General features: G+C 40.2%; 1 protein-coding gene across 5 annotated transcripts in view; it reads left to right on the top strand.

Moving 5' to 3' along the window:
- The window catches only part of RELL1 (RELT like 1), a 107,958-nt gene that overhangs the window by 57,996 nt on the left and 24,155 nt on the right, over positions 1–25,807 (top strand). Inside the window, exon 1 of one of the 5 annotated variants that reach the window (XM_042467359.1) lies at positions 11,489–11,581. The exons of the other annotated variants lie outside the window; for them this stretch is intronic. The gene's annotated coding sequence lies outside the window, so the exon portion shown is untranslated. Of the gene's footprint in view, positions 1–11,488; positions 11,582–25,807 lie in introns of those variants that run through there. 5 annotated transcript variants of the gene reach the window in all.

Raw genomic sequence — 25,807 nt, 5'->3', positions numbered from 1 at the left:
TAAAACCTTGTATGTGAATTTAATAACTAAGAAATGAGAATATTTATCCCCATTATATAAAATCTCAGCTTGCCAGTGCAAATCTTGTTTAATAAGAGTGCAAAGGCCGCCAGAAGCTCTCCCTTTGTTTTTTAATTTTTGGGCAGGGATATCCCAACATTGAAAGCCCGGGAGTTTTAATGGTTCATCCTCTGCAGTTAACCAGGTTTCCTGAATAGCAACAACATCAAATTTAGAAAGAAAACCCACTGAGTCAGTGTTCACCCCTTCTTTCCAACCGGCAACATTCCATGTAACTATTTGGATACTATCCTTATTACCAAACTGTTCTAAATCAGGAGAGGGGAAATGATGTACTGACACATTCAGTCAATTGGAATCTGTATCTTCCCTCAAATTGTCTACCACAATATTGTCAATACTACCCAAATAGACACAATTGTTGATTGAGTGATCGCCTTTTGACGATAAGGTGGTACAATGTTGACGTTGTTGTAGTTGATCTTTACTCTCGGTGCCAGTCAGACTGGGAATCCCTGTTGACTCATCCTGTGACCGGGCCCAATGTGTTACTGTCCTCTCTTCAATTACTGGGGGCTGGTTGGTAGAAGATTGTCTTTGTGCATGGTTCCTCTTCAGAGGGGTTATATCTAGACCAACCCCCTTCTCACACCGCGGCTTTGAAGCACATTCTTCAGACATATGGTCAGTTGGTGACTTCATACTAGTTTCAGGAGTCATTAGTTGCCCCAAAGGAACACGTACACTAGTCATTGGTTGCTGAAGATTAGGCAGATCTTTCATTTGTGTGAGCAAATCACTATAAACCGAATTTGGAGAACCCAAATCTATCAGAGGCTCTGTAGAAACCACGGTGTTCCTTAGAGACTGTTTTAATTTTTCCAACTGGAGCAAAATGCTATCTTGCTCTTCTCTTGAGAGTAGACCAAATGCATCAATGAAACTGTCCTCAATCTGATGCAGACTGGGTTGATTCTCGGCTTCAGAATCCTTCCGTGTCAATACAAGGGGGATTACCACTTTTGCAGCTCTTGAGCTAGCAAATAACGGCTTAATTCTTTCTTCATGAAAGACTCTGATAGGAAAAATTTGATATCGGGCTAAATAAGCCTTCATCCTGAGTAGCATCAGAGGGATGGTAGACTGTTTAAAGGACAGGAGGATTCGTGTTTGATTTACTGACCCAGGGAGCCATTCAACAGTGTCTAAGTCTATCTGCCCTAGTTGGCAGTGAAGAAGTTTTCCCAGTGAGGATTTGATTACTTTCTTGGAAATCCACTGACCATCATTAACTCTGTTCTTATGGACACTCAATGCAATTCTTTCCGGACGGAGTATACAGTTATCTTTCACAGAAAAAGGTTTTTTACTTTTTATGGCCTCCTTGGGGTATACATGATCCTCTTGAGGTGCTATCCCAGGCAATATTTTGTTTGTTTCTTGGAGTAACCTCCTTGGGTCTAAGTTTATATCATTTCCTTTAGTCCTATCTACTAAGTTTCCCAATTGATCATGTTTGTTTAACTTGGTCACATTCATTTCACAATTGCTTGTACAAGGGGGACTAGTAAGAGGTCTTGCAGATATCTTTTGCTCCAGTATCTCTATTTCTCCAGTTAACACGTTCAATTTGTGTTTTAACTCAGCTAACTGTTCAGATATCAGAATAACAGTTTGTGTGGTAATCAGGCAGTATTTCGTCATAAGTTGTGTTGGGATCTCCGCATGTTGTTGTTCCCCATTCTGAATCTCAACATTTCTGGGAAGTGTCCAATTATTTCTGGACTTTATTTCATAATCCCTACGACTGTTATCAAGACAACTTGCATGGGCTGACAAACTGTGGAGGGAACCCAATTCTTCATCTTGGTTTTCAATCAACTTGACACTAGGAGGTGGGGGGGGCTCCAGAGGCTGCTCCTCACCTAACTCTAATTGTAAGCCATTTGCCAGGGCTTCAAATCTATTAGCAGTATAAATGGGATTTGGTTTGCTTACATTACCATTTCCTGCAAAACACTCGTCGATTCTTGGCTGTTTTGGAAGTTTCATGTGGGGAAGCAAGTTTGGACTCCCACCTAACTGTTTCCTTCGTTTTCTCTTTCCCATTGTTTATTTGACACAAGTTTCTCAAAGTTCAGGAACTTAAACTAAATATTTGTCAAGCTGATATTGGTATTAGAGTTGGGGTCCACACAGGTCTTTTAAGCCCACTGCAGAGCTCCTCCTGCACAGCTTCCTCCCAGCGTCTCTCTCTCTCTCCCTCCTCCTCAGCTGTGGGCCAGGCTGCTGCTGCTGCTGCTGCAGGTAAAGTTTGCAGTGGGGAGGGGGGTTTTATACTTTCCTCCCAGCGTCTCTCTCTCTCCCTCCTCCTCAGCTGTGGGCCAGGCTGCTGCTGCTGCTGCAGGTAAAGTTTGCAGTGGGGAGGGGGGTTTTATACTTTCCTCCCAGCATCTCTCTCTCTCTCCCTCCTCCTCAGCTGTGGGCCAGGCTGCTGCTGCTGCTGCTGCAGGTAAAGTTTGCAGTGGGGAGGGGGGTTTTATACTTTCCTCCCAGCGTCTCTCTCTCTCCCTCCTCCTCAGCTGTGGGCCAGGCTGCTGCTGCTGCTGCAGGTAAAGTTTGCAGTGGGGAGGGGGGTTTTATACTTTCCTCCCAGCATCTCTCTCTCTCTCCCTCCTCCTCAGCTGTGGGCCAGGCTGCTGCTGCTGCTGCTGCAGGTAAAGTTTGCAGTGGGGAGGGGGGTTTTATACTTTCCTCCCAGCGTCTCTCTCTCTCCCTCCTCCTCAGCTGTGGGCCAGGCTGCTGCTGCTGCTGCAGGTAAAGTTTGCAGTGGGGAGGGGGGTTTTATACTTTCCTCCCAGCATCTCTCTCTCTCTCCCTCCTCCTCAGCTGTGGGCCAGGCTGCTGCTGCTGCTGCTGCAGGTAAAGTTTGCAGTGGGGAGGGGGGTTTTATACTTTCCTCCCAGCGTCTCTCTCTCTCCCTCCTCCTCAGCTGTGGGCCAGGCTGCTGCTGCTGCTGCAGGTAAAGTTTGCAGTGGGGAGGGGGGTTTTATACTTTCCTCCCAGCATCTCTCTCTCTCTCCCTCCTCCTCAGCTGTGGGCCAGGCTGCTGCTGCTGCTGCTGCAGGTAAAGTTTGCAGTGGGGAGGGGGGTTTTATACTTTCCTCCCAGCGTCTCTCTCTCTCCCTCCTCCTCAGCTGTGGGCCAGGCTGCTGCTGCTGCTGCAGGTAAAGTTTGCAGTGGGGAGGGGGGTTTTATACTTTCCTCCCAGCATCTCTCTCTCTCTCCCTCCTCCTCAGCTGTGGGCCAGGCTGCTGCTGCTGCTGCTGCAGGTCCATTATGGTATGTAGACGGACTGCCCTCTTTTCAGTGGCTTTTCCAAGATCCTTCCCATCTTATGACCGTGGGAAGAAATCCCAAGAGCCAGCTAATGGGGGGAGGTGAGGACAGTTCCTCTGGATTTCTAGTGACAAACTCTAGTGAAATCTGTGTTGGGATGATAGTGCGTGTGCCCACAGAGAGGGCTCTGAGTGCCACCTCTGACTTCAAACATTTGTTATTTTAGTCATGTATAGAGAAGTAATATTACGTCGAATTGTGTTAGATGATAGTTATGCGTATATATGTATGTTTTGTCTGTATAAAAAGCAAAAATAATAAAAAACACATTGTTTTTACTTACTGTTTGACCCTTTACTCAATGGGACTTGTAGAGGGAGTGGATGCTTCCTTGCTGCCACTGAACTCTTGATAGAAAAAAGGATCAGATAGGGGCTTAAATGTCCCCAAGCCTGAAGGGGGGGTCCAACCCCCCCCCTTGGCTAAGTCCAAGGTGTTAAACACAATACAAAAAAAAAATTCTGCGTGAGTCCAGTCCAAATTCCACCAGAAAGTCTATTATACTCAAATCCAATTGAGAGCTGTTTAAAGATCAAAGTTATTGGAACAATTACTTGGGCCTGGCTGTGTTATTTCTCTGTGCTGCCAAGATACAAATTATTCTGATGTCTGTGACATCATAGAGGCAGGACTGAGACTCAGTAGGAATGAGAAATGTGTAAAAAAAACAGTACAGTTAAACCCAGGGTAAACCTAATGTCTGATTTCCCAAAAAAAGTCAAGGGAACAGCACTTTTTACCTCTTCTGTTCTGCCTCTATCCTTTCTTCTTTTACTATTGGTCTTTCAAGACTATAATCCTGTGCAGGCTTAATTGAAGATCAGCATAAGTTAAGGCAAAGGTGCTTGACTAGGGAATGAGAAAGGTCTTGTTCTGCGGCAGAAAACATTGGAAGAGAGGAACATAAGAAGTTCTCTTATACTCATTCACATCATTGCTCTATATCTGGTCTAGTACTGTCACCTCTGATTGGAAGCATCTCATTAGAGTTTCAGGCAGGATTCTTTCCAAGACCCATCTGGAGTTCCCTCGTATTCCCTTGTTGTTTCCCATCCAAGCATTCACCAGTTCACACCTTGTTAAGCTTCTAGACGCAGACAAGATCAGGTGTGTTCGGAGGGTATGATTTAGGAGTATTATCTAAGGGCAGTCTACTCTAACAGTAAGAACAAACAATGAGTGACCTTTTAGATGTTGAAATGAAACCCCATCATCCTCAGCCATTGGCTATGTGTACTGGAGTAGGTTTGAGGTAGAGTGCAACCTCATGGAGAGCCTCTGGTTCCATATCTATGCTTTATAGAGACTCCATGCATATGAGACTGAGACTAAGTTCATCCATTTTGTCCCTTTTTATAAGTTCTTTCACCAAAGTTATTCATAACTTGTGCTTCTATGTGGAGTGCAGCTGGAGTCTGTTTATTTTTCCTGGAACAGAAGAATCCCAGCTAACAGGACTGTGTAAATCAGGGACAGGCAAAAGGCAACTTTCCAAATGTTGTTTGGACTGTAACTCCTAAGTCCTTACTTACCATTGGTTATGCTGCCAAGGTCTGATGGGAATTAAAGTGTAAAGGGGCTTTTCTTCCATCCACAGGTGATGTAAATCTTGCATGTGTAGTCAATCCTGCATATGTAAATACTTGTCATCTGTATTACCGAGGGAGGTTTCAGAGAATGTCATAAATATCTAACAATGCAAGGAATGTTTACTCTTCAGGCCATACTGCATGCTTCATATTTAATAGGTTTTCTAACATAGCCTATGTGGAAATTACCTTTGAAGGCAATCTGTATTTTTTTCTGTGGTCTTCAGAGAAATGCAAGGATAATAATGGCTACACCACAATAACATTGCATATGTTTTGTAATGGATGTTGTGCCACAGACAAATTATCCATCTAAATAGTATTACATGCCCCCTATATTAATAAGAAACATGTTTCTCAGATGTGAATCTTAATGCATCACAAATAGCACTTTCCACACGCAAGAAAGAAGAGATTTGGCAGACTTAGGATAATGCAGAGGTTTGGAAAGAAACAAAAATATTTATTAAATACAGTGGGCCCTCAGTGTTGGCAGGCTTCCTACCCACAGATCTGAGCGTCAGCAGATCACCATGCCCCATATTATCCAATGGCACATCCACTGCAAAATATGGGACTTGACCTTCCCTCTTTTTTCCCTTCCATGGAAAGGAGGGAGATGGAACCAACAAATTGTAATGGTAACAGCTCAGTGAACATGTTCAGCAGGCCTGGGGGCTCAGCTATAATATTTTGTTGAAGATCCTTCCAAACAACTCTTGCCTTCAGAACTCCTTGCCAATGTAGGGTTGCCAGAATGAAAACTGAAAAGAGTTACTGCACCTTGAATGCTTGTGTTGACGAGGAATTTCAGCAGGTGTTGCTTGTTGCCAGGGTGCCATTAAACATACAGTAGCCATCTCCAGTTTTCACTATGACAATCCTAGAGTCTGGCCAATTCCAGTTCTGGTGGCCTTCCACTAGCAGGCAAGGACATATTTACGTATTTTAGAAGCCATTCACTCACAAACAGAAGTATAAATATGGTTAAAATAGATTTGTTTACATCTTATTTTTGCTTTTAGTGAGGGCATACATACCTGTGGAGTCCTGGTGGTGCAGTGGTTGAATGCCAGTACTGCAGCCACTCACTCACAAACCACAAGGTTCAATCCCAGCCAGGGGCTCAGAGTCGACTCAGGTTTGCATCCTTCCAAGGTCGCTAAAATGAGTACCCAGCTTGATGGGGGCAATTAGCTGACAGTTGTAAACTGCTTAAAGACTGCTTAGTATGGTATGAAGCAGCATATACTGTGTATTCTCAACTTTAAGTCGACCTCATGTATAAGTCAAGGGCTGGTTTTGAGACCAAAATTATGGATTTTGATATGACTCGTGGATAAGTCGAGGATAAAACTTAGGGGCATATAGCAAAGGATGTAAAAGATTCAATTTTCTGTCTTCACACATAAATGTCTTATTCAGATACTGTACTCATTCAGATCCTCATTCAGAGGTGCCACCACTGCCATTTTCCCACACAAACATTAAAAAATGCCAGAAGTGGCATCATGGTGGAAATAATAGAGGGGGTTTGTGCTTCTTTTGGTTGCTCCTGGGATGGACTAAGCCCTTACCTTTTGTTACTCTACTCAGAGATGGGAATGAGTTAAAATACAATACTTCCACTGACCCATGGATGGCAACCTAGCTTTTTGAGGTCAATTTTTTGACTAAAATTTCTAGACTTATACATGAGTATATACAGTAAATGAGCTGCTATTGCTATTGATGGGTGTCTTTTTTTTTAAAACATTTTTCCTTTTATTTTCTTGAAGTTTTATTTCTATTTGATTATATTATATTATTGTTGACAGCTGCCTTAAGCACCAGTCGCTGGAAAAGTTTGTTAACAGTATAATAAACAGTATAGAATAGTGACCAGCATTCCATAAAACAGAAACATGATGGAGTAATGCAGGTGAATTGGCAGGATAATGTTACCAGGGCAGTTGAAGTACCACCATGGTGCTATAACACTATATGATAAGTATCAAATTCTTGAATTGATGGAGGACATTCTGAAAACTAAACTTCAGCTGGAACCTGGACTATTCTTATTAGGATTTGATGAATGGTTGGAGATGATGTATGGAAGAATGTATGGCAATGGCTGCCAGAATGATTTGTGCCCAAAGATGGAAAGGCAATAATCCCCCTCATGAGAGGATTTGTTGTTAAAACTGCATGAATTTGTAGAAATGGACAAATTGCCTATGCTGATGCATGAGAAAACTCTAGATTATTTTAAGAAAGAGTGGAAGACATTTGAATATATGAAAAATAAGGGAAGTTCTTTTACGGTTTTATGGTTTTAGAAGGTGATAGGATTTGTTTGACAAAGTAGAGGAAATGTTTAATTAATGTTTCATATTTTATTAAGTTATATTTTAATTATTTTTATATTTTTACTATTTTTATTATTTAATATTATTTAATATCTTTATTAAGTCCTAATTAAGGACTTCTGTTGGTAGTAAGATAATATGAATTTAATATTATTTTAATTACTGTTTTTGATTTTGATTAAGCCAAGAGAAGTCAGATAAGTAAAGCGAAAGAACCATGGTCAGGGATGCTGGAAGCCACATTTCCATTTTTTATGTTTTTTTTTAAAAAAAGTTTTACATGTTATTATTCAGATGTGCTGTCCCTTGTATGTATTTTAAATATAGAAAATGAGTGTTTAGTTGTTTATATGTTTATGTTTGTTTAATAAAAATATTAAAACAACAATATATATTGTATAAAAGGGCCCAGGACCACCCATAGATGATTATGGCTGGATCTTTGAAGGAGACGATTTAGGATCAATTTCAATTTTAGGGTTGCCAGAGTGAAAACTACATTTAATGGTTGTACAAAGAGGGAATTCCATTAGGTGTTGCTTGTCATACAACCAGGTAATAAGTGATGGCGGCTGAAATGCCCCCACCTTTTTTTTATTTTACACAAACAGCCTTCTCCAGTTTTCACTCTGGCTACTCTATTAATGATATATCTCAGTGTAGGCCAGTGGGTCTTAAACCTTTCTGTACCAGGAACCCCCTTTAAATATATTTTGTTATGACGAGCCCCCAAGGCTTAAATCAAGATTTAAAAGCCTAATCATGAACATAATCATAATCATACCTGAACACTGAACCATTAAAAATTACAACATCTGTTAAACCTTCCCCCAAAGGTGTTGGAGGTGGTGGGAAGACCTTTCTTTTGCTTCGTCGCATCAGTTTGCAGCTGGAACAGACTGAGCAGCAACACACAGGTCCAGCCAGTCTTGGCCTTGTCCTCTGTCACATGGGCTGCTGCCACAATGCAGAAATAAAGCATCTTGATACCACTTTAACTTGGTTCAATGCTATGGAATTCTATGATTTGTAGTTTATTGTGGCACCAGAGCACTTCATGCCAGCACCTGGTAGCTTGCACTCTACTAACAGGAATTTCATAGGTGAATGAAATGTGCATGCGTGTATTCAAGGCACACAGAATTGTCTCCAGATATGAGGTTTGGGTTAGGATAATATTCCTTGAAGAGGCCCACTACCTTTCCGCTGTCTCCACTCCCCCATTTACTTTGCCTCTCTTTCTGGTCTTAGTCTGCACCAGGGTCCAAAGAAAGGGGCCAAGCTGAGTGAAGGTGTCTTCTCATTTGGCTTGCTTTTGTCACTGTAGCTGTAGTCCATAAAGGTAACTTCTCTGTTTCTCACATCCATTTGAGAAAGGACATATGGATAGGCTGCAAGAAGGAGAACTAGAGGGTTCTGGGGGTCAATAATGAATCACCTGTGGGAATGTAGGCCTTACTGGGAGTCCAGAAATGCGAGACACTCATACTGGTACTGTAGTAGCCCATTGGACTGGATCCCTTTGAGGAAACAGGTTTCCAAATAGTTTTCATGCAGCATGCAATCCAAGTACCATTAATGTTTTACAGAGTCACATAATAAGACAATTACAACATTTTAATGATCTAGATTCTGTCATTATTTATTTCCAAGGGAAGCTAAGGCCTGATTTATTTGTGACATGGTTGGCAGGAAAAAGTACTTAATCTGTGTAAGCAGTCCCTGAGTACCATCATGCCATTTAATGATGCTGATCACGTGTGCTAGTTTGATGTCAGACTGCTGCCTTGCTTGGATGCAGGAGAGATGTTTCAGAGGAAGCTAGTTGGAATTATATGGAAAACCTGTGATGGATGAGAGGCAGCCCAAGAGGCTCAACTGCATAGATGGCTCACTGGGGCTCCATCATCACCCTTAAAGTTAGACCTTTTTGAATAGCAATAGCAAGTACATTTATACTGCTTCACAGTGAACTCAACACTCTCTAAGCCAGTGGTTCTCAACTGTCATAATGCCATGACCCTTTAATACAGTTCCTCATGCTGTGGTGATCCCCAACCATAAAATTATTTTTGTTGCTACTTTATAACTGTAATTTTGCTACTGTTATGTTATGTTTTCTGATGGTCTTAGACGACCCCTGTGAAACAGTTGTTCGACCCCCAAAGGGGTCGTAACCCACAAGTTGAGAACCACTGCTCTAAGCAGTTTACAATGTATAAGTCAACTGCCCCCAATGAGCTGGGTACTCATTTTACCAACCTTGTATGAAAGGATAGAAGGCTGAGTGAGTTCTGAAGCCCTGCAGGATTGAATGCAGAACCTTGTGGCTGCAGTACCAGCATTTAACTACTGCACCATGAAGGCTCTGCAAAGGCCTGGCTCTCCACCCCAATCTTCCATATCTCAAGAGCACCACTGTGTCTAGTGGGAAAGAGAGAACCATCAGAAGGGCATGAAGTTGAAGGCTTTCATGGCCGGCATCCATGTTTTTTGGTGGGTTTTTCGGGCTATGTGGCCATGTTCTAAAAGATTTTCATCCTGACATTTCACCAGAATCTGTGGCTGGTGTAATATGTAATATGCTGTTTTAATGGTGCTGTTCTTAACAACTTTTAAACATTTTTAATTGTGTGCAGTAAATTGTTTTTGTGTAAATAGTTTAATTCCATTTTAATACTGATTTTTAGTATTTTTCAGTTATCAGGATGTTATGCTTGTTTTAATTTGAAGCTGCCTTGAATCATGGCTTTTTGGGAAAAGATGAGATATAAACAAAGATGATGATGATGATGATGATGATGATGAAAATCCTGATCCTCTATCTGTAGTATGTCTGGACAGGTACCAAGCTGCAGATTGCCAGGATGCCAAATGGATGCAGTAAGTGAAACATACAAGGCATGTGTGGGCAAGGGCTTTGCTTGTAGCTCATGTCACATGTAAATCAGGGTCTCTCAATAACCATTTCCTCCTTGTTCCCAAGGACTCCAAGTTCCAGTTGTTATTGTCAAAATGTTCTGCCAGCTTAGCCTCTCCTGCGCTTGGTGGCAGACTGAAGACTGCTTTATATGGGAGGAATTTAAAATAGGGGTGGGAATGAAAGAATCAATTTTGTCCATTGGGGACCTGTAGCAGGTCCTTCTAATAATCTGTCTTTTCTGCACTTTAAAAATGTGTCTTTTTTGCATTTTCTGCATTTTAAAAAAGTGGCAGTGACCAGAAATAGTTTTTAAAAATGCAGCCCACTGGCCCCACTAAAGTAAGACTGGTCTTTGCTTTAGACAAGAACGATTACTTCATTTTTGGCTCACAACCTGTCTCTCAACTGTGTGGGTGTCCAGGTGTGACGTGAGGGGTTGAGAAAACAGCCTCAGGGGTGCATGGAGCCCTTATCCTATGAGATCCTTACTCTGATTTAAAAGGACAGGGGTACAATCTCCACAAACTTCTCTGAAATTAAAGGGAGTTACTGTATATAAGTACATGGCTCTTTTTCCCTTGAGTGGCCTTAGGCAGGCAAGCCTATCAGTAGGTTTTGAAACTGCTAGAATCTCCCATTGGTCCTGTAGGATGGAGAAGATGGGGAGCTGTAGTCTAATGAGTAACTTTTCCAGGCTGTGGGAGTAACTTGAAATATGTAACAAATCCCTAACACCAAGAGGTTTATGGGAGTTGCAGTACAAAACATCTGGAGGTTGCCAGGCTACCAATCCCAGAAGTAAAGCCTGTCTCAAAGGTATGTAAGAAAAAAGATGTGTCTGTCCTATAGTGATTCTATTTTTGCTCTTGCTATAAACTGGTTTTAAGTTAATTTTAGAGACCAGAAATTTATCCCTCAGTTAATATCAACATCTGATGAGATTTATAGGTGGTGATGACAGATGCATCCCCTGTGAATTCTACCACTTCCAATGAAACTAAAACCAGCAGTAAATCTTGCTGTCTCATTTTGTGTCCTAGCTTGCTGCTGAGAGCTCACGGGATCTGCAATGTGAAGGTCTAATGGAACAGTATATACCAAGAACACTGCATTTAAAATGTCATACATGGGCACATTCTCAACTGTCAGAAAATGTTCTTCAGAGTAGCCATGTTGTTCCTGCAATAAAATCAGTTGGACTCTGTACTACAGAGAACGGTATTTTTTTTTCCTGCTCTGCGACTTTGCTGATTCTGCTCCACATGTCAGGAATCATGGCAGAACTCCAGTGCACAGCACAGGTTAGTATACCTTCTTATCTTCAGACAAGAAATGGAAATACAAATTGCAATATAGTTAAAGAGGAGTAACCAGGGTCTTATTCACAAATATACATGGCATAGCAAATGCACTAATCTTTAAAATACTACAAGAGTACATTGTTAGTCAGGGCTGCTCTTACCATGAGGCAGAATAAGGTAGTCACCTCAGATAGCAGATGCTGGGAGCAGCAGCAGCCTGTTGAAGAAGACACTGTCCCATGCATCCGGCCTGAATCTGCTAACCTCTGCTATCATGGAGGATACTCTCCATCAGCAGTCTGCAAAGGTTCAACTTCCAATTTGGTTGGCTTTTGTAAATGGAAAGCGAGGAGGGCTCTTTGCTTCATCTGTCAAAATAGTCTCAGATCTTTGTTGAAATAAGTTTACTTGAAATACATTTGTTTTTATTTCAAGTAAAAATGTCACATTCCGAAAATATAGAATCATAGGCGTTTATCACATGAGAATTTTTGCAGCTTGAATCTGCTGTCACTCCTGGTCCAGGATGCGAATTCATGTTAAAACGTGATGTTTTATCACACCTGGTTGCTTTCTATGGGGGGTCGTTCCGAGATGCTTCCACAGTCAATCTAATCCAATCCACAGTGACTGCTGTTTTTGGTGAATTCGGTAACAAGCTCATTTTGATTTCACTCCAATTAGGTCTGGTGTGGAAGATCACTCCGATCCCCTGCCTCTTCCATCACTCCGATCTAGCCCCCAGTGACCCCATGCGACCTATCCCATCGTCCTCTGACCGCTTCTTCATCCCTATCCTGGCCCCAGTGACCCCCTGAGACCTATCCCATCATTCCATGACTGCTCCTTCATCCCAATGAAGGATGACAGCTAAGGAGGGGCAGGGAAGAAGGACAGCGTCCAGAGCCACATTGAGCATGCGCAAGGGTGCCAGTTTGAATCATTGAACCCTCCGGTGTGGTAATACAATGTGCACTCACCACGCTTTGCTTGAATCCGCATCACGTGACTTGCTTGGAATAGATCTGACTCCACTTTCCCCTCGATTCTGAAGGGCAGCGGAAAGGCAACCAGGTATGGTAAAACATCATGTTTCGTGTTGCTAGGAGTGACTGCGGATCTGAGCTGCAAACCCCCCACGTGTGATAAGGCCCAAGATGTGATATAATGTTTTTAGTGTGATGTTGTGACAAGAATATAGGCTGTACACTAGAAACTGCTGGGATCAAATTTCTTCACTCATGTATAACATTCTAAGCTCATATAGGGGAGAGATTGTATACATAGGTAATAATCAATAATCCCTTCTTAAATGGATTTTGGGTTATGTAGTCATTACCATTGTAAACCATTATCTCTGTCAAAAGTACAAAAAATATCACAGGAATGTATCAACAGAAAGAGCTTTTAAATAAAACCCTTCTTGTTTATGTTAGTGGAGATAACTATTCAAAAATATGCATATTGGAATGGAAACAATCATGTCCCTGTGCAAATTCATGACCTAGAATCTAATCTAGAGGAAATGTGTATTTTCCCCCAATAATACAGCAATTTGCTTTGGTTTTTTTGTTTTTCAATCAGACTTTGCTATTGGAATACTCTTTGGAATAATCTTCATTTGCTAACAGTTTATGTCGCCCAAGAATTTTCACCAAGAAAAATCTCATATATATCCAGGAAAGAGTTAAATCAAACATCATCAGATTGTTGAAGTTTTGAGGATTGGCTAAAATAAGCAAACGGATGCCTATTCATGGCAGAACTGCATTCCTTCGACTCATGAACTGAGGCAAAACTAGCACACACAGTAAACTGGGGGCTTACATATTCTTTGTGCAGTGCTGTTTTTATGAGTTAAGAAACAAATTAAAAGTTAATGATTCACTTATATGCATATAATAGATAAAAATTTCTGTGGCCAGCTTCTTGGATCAGAAGTTAACAATCACTGGCAGAGTTGTGTCAAGGGCATGCCAGTAAAGGCCTAGCCAAGGTGAGGGTAGCATAAGTTCGGTGCCCTTTCCTTTCAGGAGAGACTGATCTGAAATATCCCTCAAGTCCTTTCACTCACAGTTTCTACATTACTATGAAATCAATACAAATGTTAGTCTTTCTTCTGTAGGTAGTCCAACCATTATTTACTTTTGAAGGGGGGAGCTTTTGCTGCCATGCACAAGTTTACAGCTTGGAATGCAGTGCTTGAAAATTAATTGAATAACGTTAAACATTAGAAACTGGGACATTAATTCATTCTCATCAGTTATATGAACATTAGTTTTGAAAAAGGCTGTCACTATTGGCCTAGGGGTACATTTTGTTATTGATGCCTTCAAAAATACTCTTTTTTATCCTTTCAGATTTGACTTCCTCCAACCTAATTTTTTTTCTTTTCACCAGATGCCCATAATATGATTGTTCTTGGGAACAGTGCAGAGTCTAACACATCTGGCATCTGTCAGGTTGAGAAAGGCCCTCCTAAAGCATGAGATCGCCTTTTACAACCAGATCAGTTACTCTTCAATTACAACCTGTTCAATTACCTGCTCACTTTTCAACTGCCTTATTTGTTAAAGGTTGATGAGGAATGATGGACACTGATCCACTGCAAGTAAAGCAACAAGTGGATTGCTTCAGAGACAGACAGATGAACAAGAATTCATTAAGAAGTTTAAATTTATCTCCTGTGGGTTTGATAAAGACAATAGCTTTTTAACACGCTACTTTGTGTTAAATTCGCTCATTCTTCTAGTAGCAGAGTTTGGAATAATGGCCATAGTTCAAAAATAGAAATGCCCTTCCATCTGCCACTAAACTAGGAAGGCCTCCCCCCAATATAATATGATATGATATATTCAAGGGAGCCACTACATTTCTACTGTGTTATCAAACAGGAAAATGCAAATACTGTACATAGAATACATTTTAGCAAAGATCTCCTTCAGGGTGAAACTGAAAACAGTACTCTTGTTTCCTTAAAGGAGATTGTTTCAGCTAATTGTGAGTGAACCACTTTTGCACTTTAAACTCAGCTTGCAGCCACTGAAGTAAATTGAGGGGAAAGGGGAAAGTAGGAGCAGAGAGAAACTGGGACATTTTAAAAGGAGCTAAAAAAATGGGAAAACAGAAAATTAATAAGGACTGTCCCTGCCAAATTGGGACAGTTGTGGGGTATGACATCTTCACGGTTCTTCCCCTCCCCACAGGTAGCTACATCAGGAGGCCCCCCTGGGGCTTGGCAGCTTCTGGGTAGTTTTTGGAGTGAGTCCAAGGGCAAAAGAATAGCCCTCACTGTCCTGTCCAAAACTGAACTTATGTGCCTATAAGCTGCCCAGAAGACACTAAGTGAGTTTCAGCGATTATATGTTTTATTATTGTTGTTGTACCTTAAGTTTTAAGCAGTTTATAAATAGGAAGGATGGAAGGAAGGAAGGAAGGAAGGAAGGAAGGAAGGAAGGAAGGAAGGAAGGAAGGAAGGACATCTGCACAAAGATGCATTGGACATGTTACTATTCCATAAAGACATTTGATTATATCATAAAAACTCATATTTTTCTCTCAGAACTATTGCGTCCTCTTTTGCTGCTTTGTTAAAATGTGAAATTCACTTGTGGTTCAACCTAACTGAATAGTACTCTCTTCTGTCCAGGGAACTGTACAAACTGTAATTTTATGAGGGTTTGGAGCAGATTAGGGATTTAAAATAAAGATTTAGCAGCATCCTCACCAAACTACAACATCTAGCGTTTTGTTTTTAGAAAAGCCAAAGCATGAAAGCAATCAGTTTCTTTTGCAGATAACTGGTGAAAAAGAAAACCAAATCTGCCTTTTACAGTATGGACAATGTTTCAGATACATTCCCATTTTAAAAAATGACAAAAAAGAAATTGATAAGAGAGGAATCTCCTCCCCACCCCAACTGTTGATGTCTCAGCAGGGACACTTGTTTCCTTGAGTGTAAAGCCTTCCAGAGTTAGCACAAATAAAATATTTAAAATCTCCCGAAACAACACAGCACATATTGTCTATTCAGCAGTGCTGATATGAAAGTGATGTGATTAACCATGCTGTTTGAACGACAAATGCAGCTATTCAGGGTCTATGACCATTGATAGGAAAATATTCTGTCAGGGACAATAGGTGATTCTTCCTCAATATTCCATATTTCAAAGGAAGGCTTCACCGCATGATCCCGGATGTGCAGAGAGGGAAAAAAATGAGTCACACACTGCCTGAATTTCCAGTGTTGAACTCAAATACATAATAGCTATAATTCTCTATGGGTACAGAGTGCAGCTTCACTCTAAGCCATGATACATCTGTGCCTCTGACTGTTGTAAGTCAGTGCTCAGAATCCTAGGAATGAATCAGCACAAGTTTTCTGGGAGAAACAGACAGCAAATTTGGCTGGGTGAATACATCCATAGGATTAGACAGAGGAAACTTTGCTCTGTGGAAAAGAATGGGAGCCTGAGCAGAAGGGGGGGGGGGGGGGGTGCTAAAGGAAAGGGGTGGGCATCCCAATGTGATTAAAGAAAGGCAAGCTGTGCAAGAAGTTGTCTGAGAAAAGAGTGGATCCAAGACATTTTGCCAGCTGAAGGTGGCTATTCTCTTGCCCTTGCTCTGCCTCCATTTCCCACACAAAAAGGTGGCTAAATTGTCTGCTTCAACCCTGGCATCCTCCATCACTGCTGAGGCTGCAGGCTAACTTAGGGGGTGCAAGATAGGCTGTGTGGCACACATTTTTGTCTTTCCAGAGAAGAAATGTCTTGAGGTCCCAGGATGTATAGCTTGTGGGGAGAGCTGCATTGCTGTCCCCTTGCACTTGTCACTTGAGGTTGTAGTTGCCTCACTCTTCATAATAGTAGGATCTGTCCTTTCTGGAAAGCAAGGAACCATTGTGGGTAGTCAATATGAGGACAAGGACTGTATACAAATTGCTCTTGATTATACAGTTAATTGAGCTTGTTGGGATTAACAGAACCCATGAAAGGGTAAAATAAGATTGTGCTGAATGACTTGGTTTGGTAAACTGAATGTAAATGGCTGGATGTTTTGGAGTTAGTTATTGTTTCATGGAGGAATAATTTTTAAAGTTATATCGGATTTATGTAATCCTTTGTTTCATGGTGGCACTTCTTATGCCATGTTGACAAATGACCAATGTTACTGACATCACTGGGATGCATGCCTTTGCATGCATGTCGAAGGATATTCATTTTCCCACCAGCAATGTAGAACTTAATTATATTTTTCAGAACAGGTAATGATGGTATTCAAGCACAAATCATCCTTCTCCTTCCTTTCCCCTAGGATATACTTTGTGGTTTCTAATGTTAGAAGCAATGCTAGTTATCAAACATGAAACACTTATCCCCACCAGTAATGCTCCACATTTGGCATGTGGACAGCAGCATATGTTTGTCAGAGAAATAGACACTCACACCTATACTCTATATTCAATTTTGGTCAGTACTGGGTGCTACTAATGTATATATATGTGAACAGAAATACAAGGGAGAGATCCACTTCGATGTTTACTAAAGATGTAGGCAGTCATATTGACTTATTATGAGGGGAAAATGAAAAATAACAGCAGATTAAATATGTCATGAACAATGCCTAAGTATGATATACTGTATATACTCATGCATAAGTTTAGAAATTTTAGTCAAAAAACTGACTAAAAAAACCTGAGTCGACTTATCAATGTAAGTACAGTACTTTATCTCCTTTTTTTTTAAAAAAAAGGGAACCATTCCCTGGTGAAAGGCAAGAGTGCAATCTGAGTGCAATCTCAGGACTTCCCTGTGCATGGTTTGTTGCTGGAGCATTTCTGGATCTTTATGGGTTAAGTCCTGGCTAAGCATGATGTATCTGAAAATCTTCAGTGCGATCGCACAACTTTGCCGGGAGTATGCCTTTTACTCCTGGCTACCCCCACTTCTCCCCAGTCTGATAATCTCCAAAGTGGAAGCAAAGACGATACAACGCTGATTGTAAAACAATGCTTGAACATACAGGAAAAAGATGGCACTGTGTGCATCTTTCCAATCCAATTCTGCCTAGCAAGTATGCAAAGGACCTCTGTGTGCTTAGGGTGACCAGACAGGCTCCTTTCCAGGACATGCCCTACATTTCAGCCTTCTGTCCAGGAGGAATTCCAAAATGTCTTCCATCTTGGACATGACAAAGAAACATGAATTTATATTTATATTAATGTTTGTAGCTTTTATTTTGTAATGTTCTACATTTTTCTCGAATGCCTTACATTTTGTGTTGCATTGTTCTCTTTTGTGGTTGACACAGGGACATAGTCAGGATTTTAGGAAGGGGGGGGGTCCAGACTAAGTGCCACCATTATAATGGGGCTTGAGTGCAGTGGCGCAGCAGCACACACCATTCATTTTTCTAATGGAAGGGGGGGTCCGGACCCCAAGAACACCCCCCCCCTGGCTACGTCCTTGGTTGACATCTGGTCACCCAGAGGATGCTGCAACGCCAAAACCGGCGAGGAGACTTGTGGTGATCAAAACACTAGCAAAATTGTGCCACCAGCTGTCCTGAAGCAAAACCAATTCAGCAAGGAGCTTCTGTTGGATAGAAAAAATGCAGCTCATGAATGTGTTGCTCTAATACTACTGTGTTATAGTGTTGGACTATGACTTGAGGCCAAGGTTTGAATCCTGGATTGGTTATGCAAACCCACTGGGACACCATGGATGATTCACATTCTCTCAACCCCCTCTGAAGAAACTTACCAAGAAATCCTCAGATAAGTTTGCCTTAGGGTTACCGTAGGTTGGAAATGACTTGAAGGCACACAACAACAAAAACAATAAGGGCACCCCCACCTGGCACTGCTTGCTGTCAAGCAAACCAATACTCCACTTTGCCTCACCAATGATTATAAACACCACTTTAACTGCTATGGCTCCATTCTACATAATTTTGGGATTTGTAGGTTTATGAGATATCTTTGTCAGACAGGTTGGTGCCACAACAAACTACAGTTCCCAGGATTCCATAGTATGGAGCCACGGCAGCTAAAGTGGTGTCAAATTCTATTATCTCTGCAGTGTGGGGGCTTGCCAGACTGGTGTTATATGCTGGCATGGGGGTGCTGCCCTCCCTGACTCCACCCCATGCTGCCCGCCTGACCAGACATGCGCCAAAGAAGTGGTGAAAAGCCACGGCCACAGTGGCTAGGGCACCCTTTCTGTGGCGCAAAAAGGACCCATTTTTTGCAGCTTCTTTTTGCACTGTGGAAAGGCCAGATTAAGGCCGCAGCATGTGGTTACTGTGACCCCAATCTGGCGAGGAAAGGGGTGGTCTGTTGAGCCCCTTAGTTTCAAAGGTGCTAGAACTCTCTATATTCGATTCTACACTTTAACATAGCTATATCCTTGAATTCTACTTATATAAATAATGTGTTCATGCTTCATAGTCATGCTCAGATTGGAGGACATTTTGGAATCCACTCTGGACAGAAGGCAGAAATAAAGCATTGGAAGACCAAAGTTTTGGAATACCTATATTAGAACATTTAGGCTTTTCTTTGGGTCACCTCTAGGCTTACTATTTGTCCCACAAAACCAGGAATATCCCGATTGAAGGGTTTTGGAACAAATGTTCCTGCCAAGCTGGGCCAGTTAAAGCAGGAGAACTACAAATCCCAGAGTGTAAAATGGATGGTAATATAGAAACAAACAACAACGGTTGGGCCAATGGTTAGGCATTCTGGGCGCTGAAGTCCAAAACATCTGGAGGACCAAAGTTTGGCAATCACTGCTCTAACATAGGAGTTTATCACATGGAGGAAATTGCGAGTTTATCCTATGAATATCCTGGAAAAATCACGTAATTATGCGAAACGATTTCACATGTCGCACAAAACCTGCCATTAAAGTGGTCAAAAAGAAGCATTAACACACATCTTTTTAGTTTTGGAATTTCAGTGACATTGCATTTCCAATATTGCTTTATTTTTCACAATTGTGTGCAATAATTATTAGTGCAATTATTCACCATTTCTGCTTCATTTACAGGATTATCACTGCATTATTAAACTTTACTTATAAAGTGCTGTAGGTTTACACAGCGCTGCACATAAAACAGAATAAAATAAAATAAAATGGACCTGCCAGCGGCATACATTCTAGAAAACAATATAATACAAAATTAATACGCAATATTGCTTTAAATGCACTTTAATCTCTTTTTAACTCCATAAATAGAAATAAAACCCGTGCTTCAAAATGGAGGACATTTTTTGGAACGCCTCCTGGACACAAGGCTGTAATGGAGGGCAGTGAAAAGGGCAGAGAGGACAGTGTGTTTGTGTGTGTTGTCATGATATTTTTTATTTATATTATTTGTTTCCAGGTTTTATATTATTTCTATTGTTTATATTATTATTATTATTTATATAACTTATTTATATAATATATATTACTTTTTATTAATTTTATTTTTAATATATACATTTATTTATTTAATATATAAATTATTTATATCATTTACTTTTTATTTTATTTATATTATTTGTTTCCAGGTTTTATATTATTTATATTGTTTATATTATTATTTACAAAAATTATTTATGCAATATATATTACTTACTTTTTTATTTATTTTATTTTTTAATATATAAATTTATTAATTTAATATATAAATTATTTATATCATTTACTTTTTATTTATTTTATTCGTTTCCAGGTTTTATATTATTTATATAAATTATTTATATAATATATATTACTTACTTTTTATTTATTTTATTTACTTAATATATAAATTTATTTAAAATTATTTATATAATGTATATTATTTAGTTTTTATTTATTTTATTTGTTTAATCTATAAATTTAATTATTTAATGTATAAATTATTTATATAATTTAGATTACTTTTCATTTATTAATTTATATTACTTGTTCTTTATTTATTTATTTAATCTATAAATTTATTTATTTAATGTATAAATTATTTATATAAATTATATTACTTTTTATTTATTCATTTATATTATTTGATATTTATTTAATTATATAAATGTATTTATTTAATATATAATTTTTTTATATAATTTAGATTACTTTTTATTTATTAATTTATATTACTTGTTATTTATTTATTTATTTAATCTATAAATTTATTTATTTAATGTATAAATTATTTATATAAATTATATTACTTTTTATTTATTCATTTATTGTTATTTATTTAATTAATTATATAAATGTATTTATTTAATATACAAATTATTTATATAATTTAGATTACTTTTTATTTATTAATTTATATTACTTGTTCTTTATTTGTTTAATATATAAATTTATTTATTTAATGTATAAATTAATTTATACATAAATTAATGTATAAAATGTATATAATTTATATCACTTACGTTTTATTTATGTTATTTATTTAATATATATAAATTTTATAATTTATATATTAAATATAAGTACACACACATACACATATATTAGTTTTCTTCTGGTGTATGGAAGTATAATCCTGACACAGGGTTGGGGAAGATGATAGTGATGGCAGGTGCTCTGTCACTAGGTTAATCTGAATAACACTAATTGTATTTGTCCCCAGTCTACCCATTTTCCTCTTTATGCTCTTAAAGCCTCCCATCCCATTTTTTGCAGATTATCGAAGAGAGATGTGGATTTCTTTTTAATACAAACAGTACCTTGCCACTCCTTCCTGTAAGAGCACAGATCACAAACAGCTGTTGTCTCTCTTGAGTTTGTTGACTTTGTTTGGAACACTTTAAGCTGTTGCATTCTTGGTTTTGAGGGGTTGGGATTGGTTACTTTAGCTGAGCTTCTTGTGGTAAATAAGTCTGTAGGTCTGAATTCAGCAAAGTGGCATTTCTTTTCTCCAAGGAAAAGAATAGTGCCAAATTAAAGAAACATGGCTTGAAATAGTTGCTTTAAAATCTAGCTAAACTCATGTATAGAAGTCCTTTTTTATATACTAATTCCTGCTTCTTATCCTCATATTTTAATCAATGCAGTCCTGACACTATTCCAGAGTAAGTACCATTAAGTACGTGTAATCATAGAGTTGGAAGAGACCAAAGGGCCATAGAGGTCAGTATTAGAAATGATTAAGAGTGCAACCTCGTTGACTTTCTCACATGGGTAGATATGATGAGGTTCTAGACTTTTGCTTACAAATTTATCCCCTAGGTATCCCTTTTTTGTGATGAGCAAGTTAAATGGGATTATATTACAGGATTAGCCCTAACAGACAGTTTTAAAAGATGCTTCTCGCATGGCTTGGGGCCTGCATTACATGATAGCACCTCCAATTTGCGTGGAAGAAGCCACTCTGAAGCTGCTCTGGGACCACGTAGGCTTCCCAAAAAGGATGGATCTTTTTGCTTCTTGCTGTGGCACAGCAGCAAGCACCCTTCAGGCCAGGAACGATTAGGTTGCCCCTTCCTCCCGTTTTTTTCCCTAATCAAGGTCTTATATGTACAATTGGGAATGAAGTGTCTTATTAAGATTTCTTGTCTTCTTGTAGTACATGGCTACACAGTGAAACTACTGTTAGTTTCTTTTGCAATTTTTGGAAATCTCTCCAAACCTGTTCCACAGACAGATATGGCCAGGGCTATTGAATGCCCGGCACAGTAAAATTAAAATTATAAACTGGTGCTTGTTTTTTGAATGTGGGGGAGCAGATTCCATACAGGTTGAGTGTTTCCTGTGTCTGAAATGTTTGGGACCAGACGTATGCCACATTTGGATTTGTTTCAGATTTTGGATGCCGATATTTGTATATATATATAATGAGAACATAATGAGATTGGAAAGAGCGGAGATCTGTGAAATGGCGGGATCCAAGCATAGTGCTTGGCATGAATCCATGCCTCCTGCCATTTCCCTCCCAGATTCTCACATCTCCTCCAGCCTGGCAAATACAGTACAGGAACATAGCTCAAAAGTTTTTGATTTTTTGCAGTATTTGATTTTGGGAATTCTGGATAATTATGTTATTATAAATGATGTGAGAACATTCACACTGTTGTTTGCACACACAGTCATTATGTGGAACTTAGTTGCATTTTGCTGTTTTGGACAGTTGGCAGCAGTATTATTTTCTTAACATTTTTCCTTAAAGTTTTTTAAAAATGGGCAAAGCCATCTACTACTGTATCTTTGTTAATCTTCAGGTTGACAAACATATTATTTTTATTTTTGCCACATTTACATTACTCCGTAACTTTTTCTGAGAAGTACTGAGGTAGTGATAAAATTTTAAAATACAGCACAAAGCAGTAAAAGTAGATCTAAAGGGAAGCTTTAAATTTAATCAGATAGTATTTCCTATTACTTAAAATAAAACAACTGTACTTTTTTTCCGGTTGTGAAGATACAGTTGGTTATATGTTTAAATGTTCCTTCTATGGGAAATCCACTCCCTTTCTCCCCTACTCTACATTCAGAGTGCGGGGTGTTCAACTGGAACACACAATTTTAAACATGAAGTAAATGGTCTTTAAATCAGGCAGGTTTCAAATGTGATTCCCCTCAATCAGTAACAAAAATCCTAGTTGCTGCTTTACCTCTTGCTGAAACTTATCCATGGGACTTCTGGTCATTCTTTCTCTCTATCCAGGAAATGGCTTTTATAATAATATAATAGAAATAATAATAATAATTTTTATTTATAGACCAACTATTCCGAAATGATCATAGTGGGTACAGTAAATTTGCAAAACAATAACAAAAATTTGCAAGGCCTCTCTTCCCCCTCAAGATGGTGGTTGGCGGAGGGCTCTTTGTCTTCCAGGCCTGGCCTCTCGCCCCCTCAAGATGGTGTTGGAGGAGGGCTCTTTGTCTCCCGAGACAGGCCTCTCTCCCCCTCAAGAGGTGGTTGGAGGAGGGCTCTTTGTTTCCAGGCCAGGCCTCTCTCCCCCTCAAGATGGTGGTTGGCGGAGGGCTCTTTGGCTTCCAGGCCTGGCCTCTCTCCCCCTCAAGATGTGGTGTGGAGGAGGGCTCTTGTCTTCCAAGGACAGGCCCTTCTCCCCCTCAAGATGGTGGTTGGAGGAGGGCTCTTTGTCTTCCAGGACAGGCTCTCCTCCCCCCTCAAGAGTGGGGTTGGAGGAGGGGTCTTTGTCTTCCAGGCCTGGCCTCTTTCCCCCTCAAAATGGTGGTTGGAGGAGGCTCTTTGTCTTCCAGGCAGGCCTCTCCCCCCTCAAGTGGTGGTGGAGGAGGGCTCTTTTTCCAGCCGGCCTCTCTCCCCTCAAAGGTGGTGGAGGAGGTCTTTGTCTCCGCCGGCCCTCTTCCCTCAGATGGTGTTGGGGAGGGTCTTTGTCTTCCAGGCGGCCTCTCTCCCCTCAAGATGGGGTTGGAGGAGGGCTCTTTGTCTTCCAGGCCAGGCCTCTCTCCCTCAAGATGTGTTGGAGGAGGCTCTTTGTCTTCCAGGCCAGCCTCTCTCCCCCTCAAGATGGTGGTTGGAGGGGGCTCTTTGTCTCAGACAGGCCTCTCTCCCATCCAGATGGTGGTTGAGAGGGTCTTTGTTTCAGGCCGGCCTTCCCCTCAAGTGGTGGTTGGAGAGGGTCTTTGTCTTCAGGCCTGGCCTCTCCCCCCTCAAGATGGTGGTGGAGGGGGCTCTTGTCTTCCAGGCCTGGCTCGCCCCCTCCAGAGGTGGTTGTTTTGGCTAGTCACTTATTAGACCTCTGTTCTATAACAGACTAGTGACATCTCACGTCGTGACTTATTGAATGTGTTTTGGGAAGATTGACAAACGGTGCCATCTTCCCAATACATGGTGACTTCAAGTATGAGTGTTCTTTTCATTCTGTAATACATTCATAAAGCCTGCATTTCAGTGTCCTGTACATTCTATCACTGTACTACCCATTATTATTACTATTTCTGTGCATGTCTGTGCTTTTCTGCACTGACCTACTAATTTTGTCTCCCTTATTCAGTTAAAGGGAGCAATGCTTGATGCATTAAGAAAGGAATTGGAACAATGTCATTTCGCTGATGTTTTTGCTTTTGGAACGAAAAGAACCTTATTTTTCTTTTGTCTAGCTTTGAATTCATATTCCGTGAAAACGAAGTAGATTTGTATGCTTTTATTAACTTTCTGCGTTTGAGGAAGTTGAGTCGCTCTCCCTTGTAAAGCCTAAATAATAAAGTTATAGGTTTTTGGGCGACCTAAAAGGTCATGAATTGTTTTGAAACTCACACCTGCCCATTATACCTGCATTTTTAAATGGTCCTAATAGGTGGTAACCTAAAGAGGCAGTTGGTGTAGTGGTCTGAGTGTAGGACGTGAATCTGGGACCGGGTTGAAGCCTCACCAGCCAGGAAGCCCACTGGTGACCTTGGGCAAGCACCCCTTCTCAAGCCTAGAGAAAGGCAAAGGCAACACCCTCTGAATAAATCTTGCGAGAAAAATATATTAGGGTTACCATAAGTGGTAATGTCTTGAAGCCACACAAACAACATGGTCTTATCAGGCCAGGAGTGTATTCATGGTCCATCACGTTCTTGCCATAAAAAAAAACCTATTATTAGTTTGGGTGCTCCGGCAAAATGTTTCTTGCCCCTCATCTTTTGTTCTGACTCCAATTGAACTCTCTTATTCAGGGAGCAAGAATTCAGGTCACCATAGATCAGGTGCTTGCTTTGCATTGTGTTAGGAGATCTGCTAAAATGTACAAAACACAGAAAGGTCCCTGCTAACACTCAGAGGGACTGCATGGTCCAATGCTAGTGGAGTGTAGAGCATTCTGTTGATGGGGTGATCAGAAGACTTGGTCAGAAGAAGTTGTGTTACATGTGTGTAATGGCTAATGGCCCTGGTTGCGGACAGTGCTTGAGTGTGTAGGTATATGAAAAGACAAGAGATATTGTGTATGTGGTAAGGGTGTCAAAAGTAGAAGTTCTCCTCTTTTCAGTGGTGGTATCTCTAAAGGTACCTTTGTTGAATAATTAATTTCGTGGGAATGAAATGGTTTTTCTGCAATGCTAGTTTGTGGAAAGACCACTAGATTGAGTTTTCTTGTTTTGGTTACTTAGGGCCGACTCCATGTCTTCCTGTACTCAAGACTATAATGACACAATGAATTACAAGGTACTGCCACCCAGCTTCTTTATATTAGATTAGTGGCTGTGTTAATAATTGTTAACAGTGGCAGATTCATCATTGTTTACCCGCATGTGGAACGCCTCACCCAGAAGCTTT

The sequence above is a fragment of the Sceloporus undulatus genome, chromosome 5 (assembly GCF_019175285.1).
Source record: "Sceloporus undulatus isolate JIND9_A2432 ecotype Alabama chromosome 5, SceUnd_v1.1, whole genome shotgun sequence".
Taxonomy (NCBI): domain Eukaryota; kingdom Metazoa; phylum Chordata; class Lepidosauria; order Squamata; family Phrynosomatidae; genus Sceloporus; species Sceloporus undulatus.
This window is presented reverse-complemented; position numbering and strand designations above follow the sequence as displayed.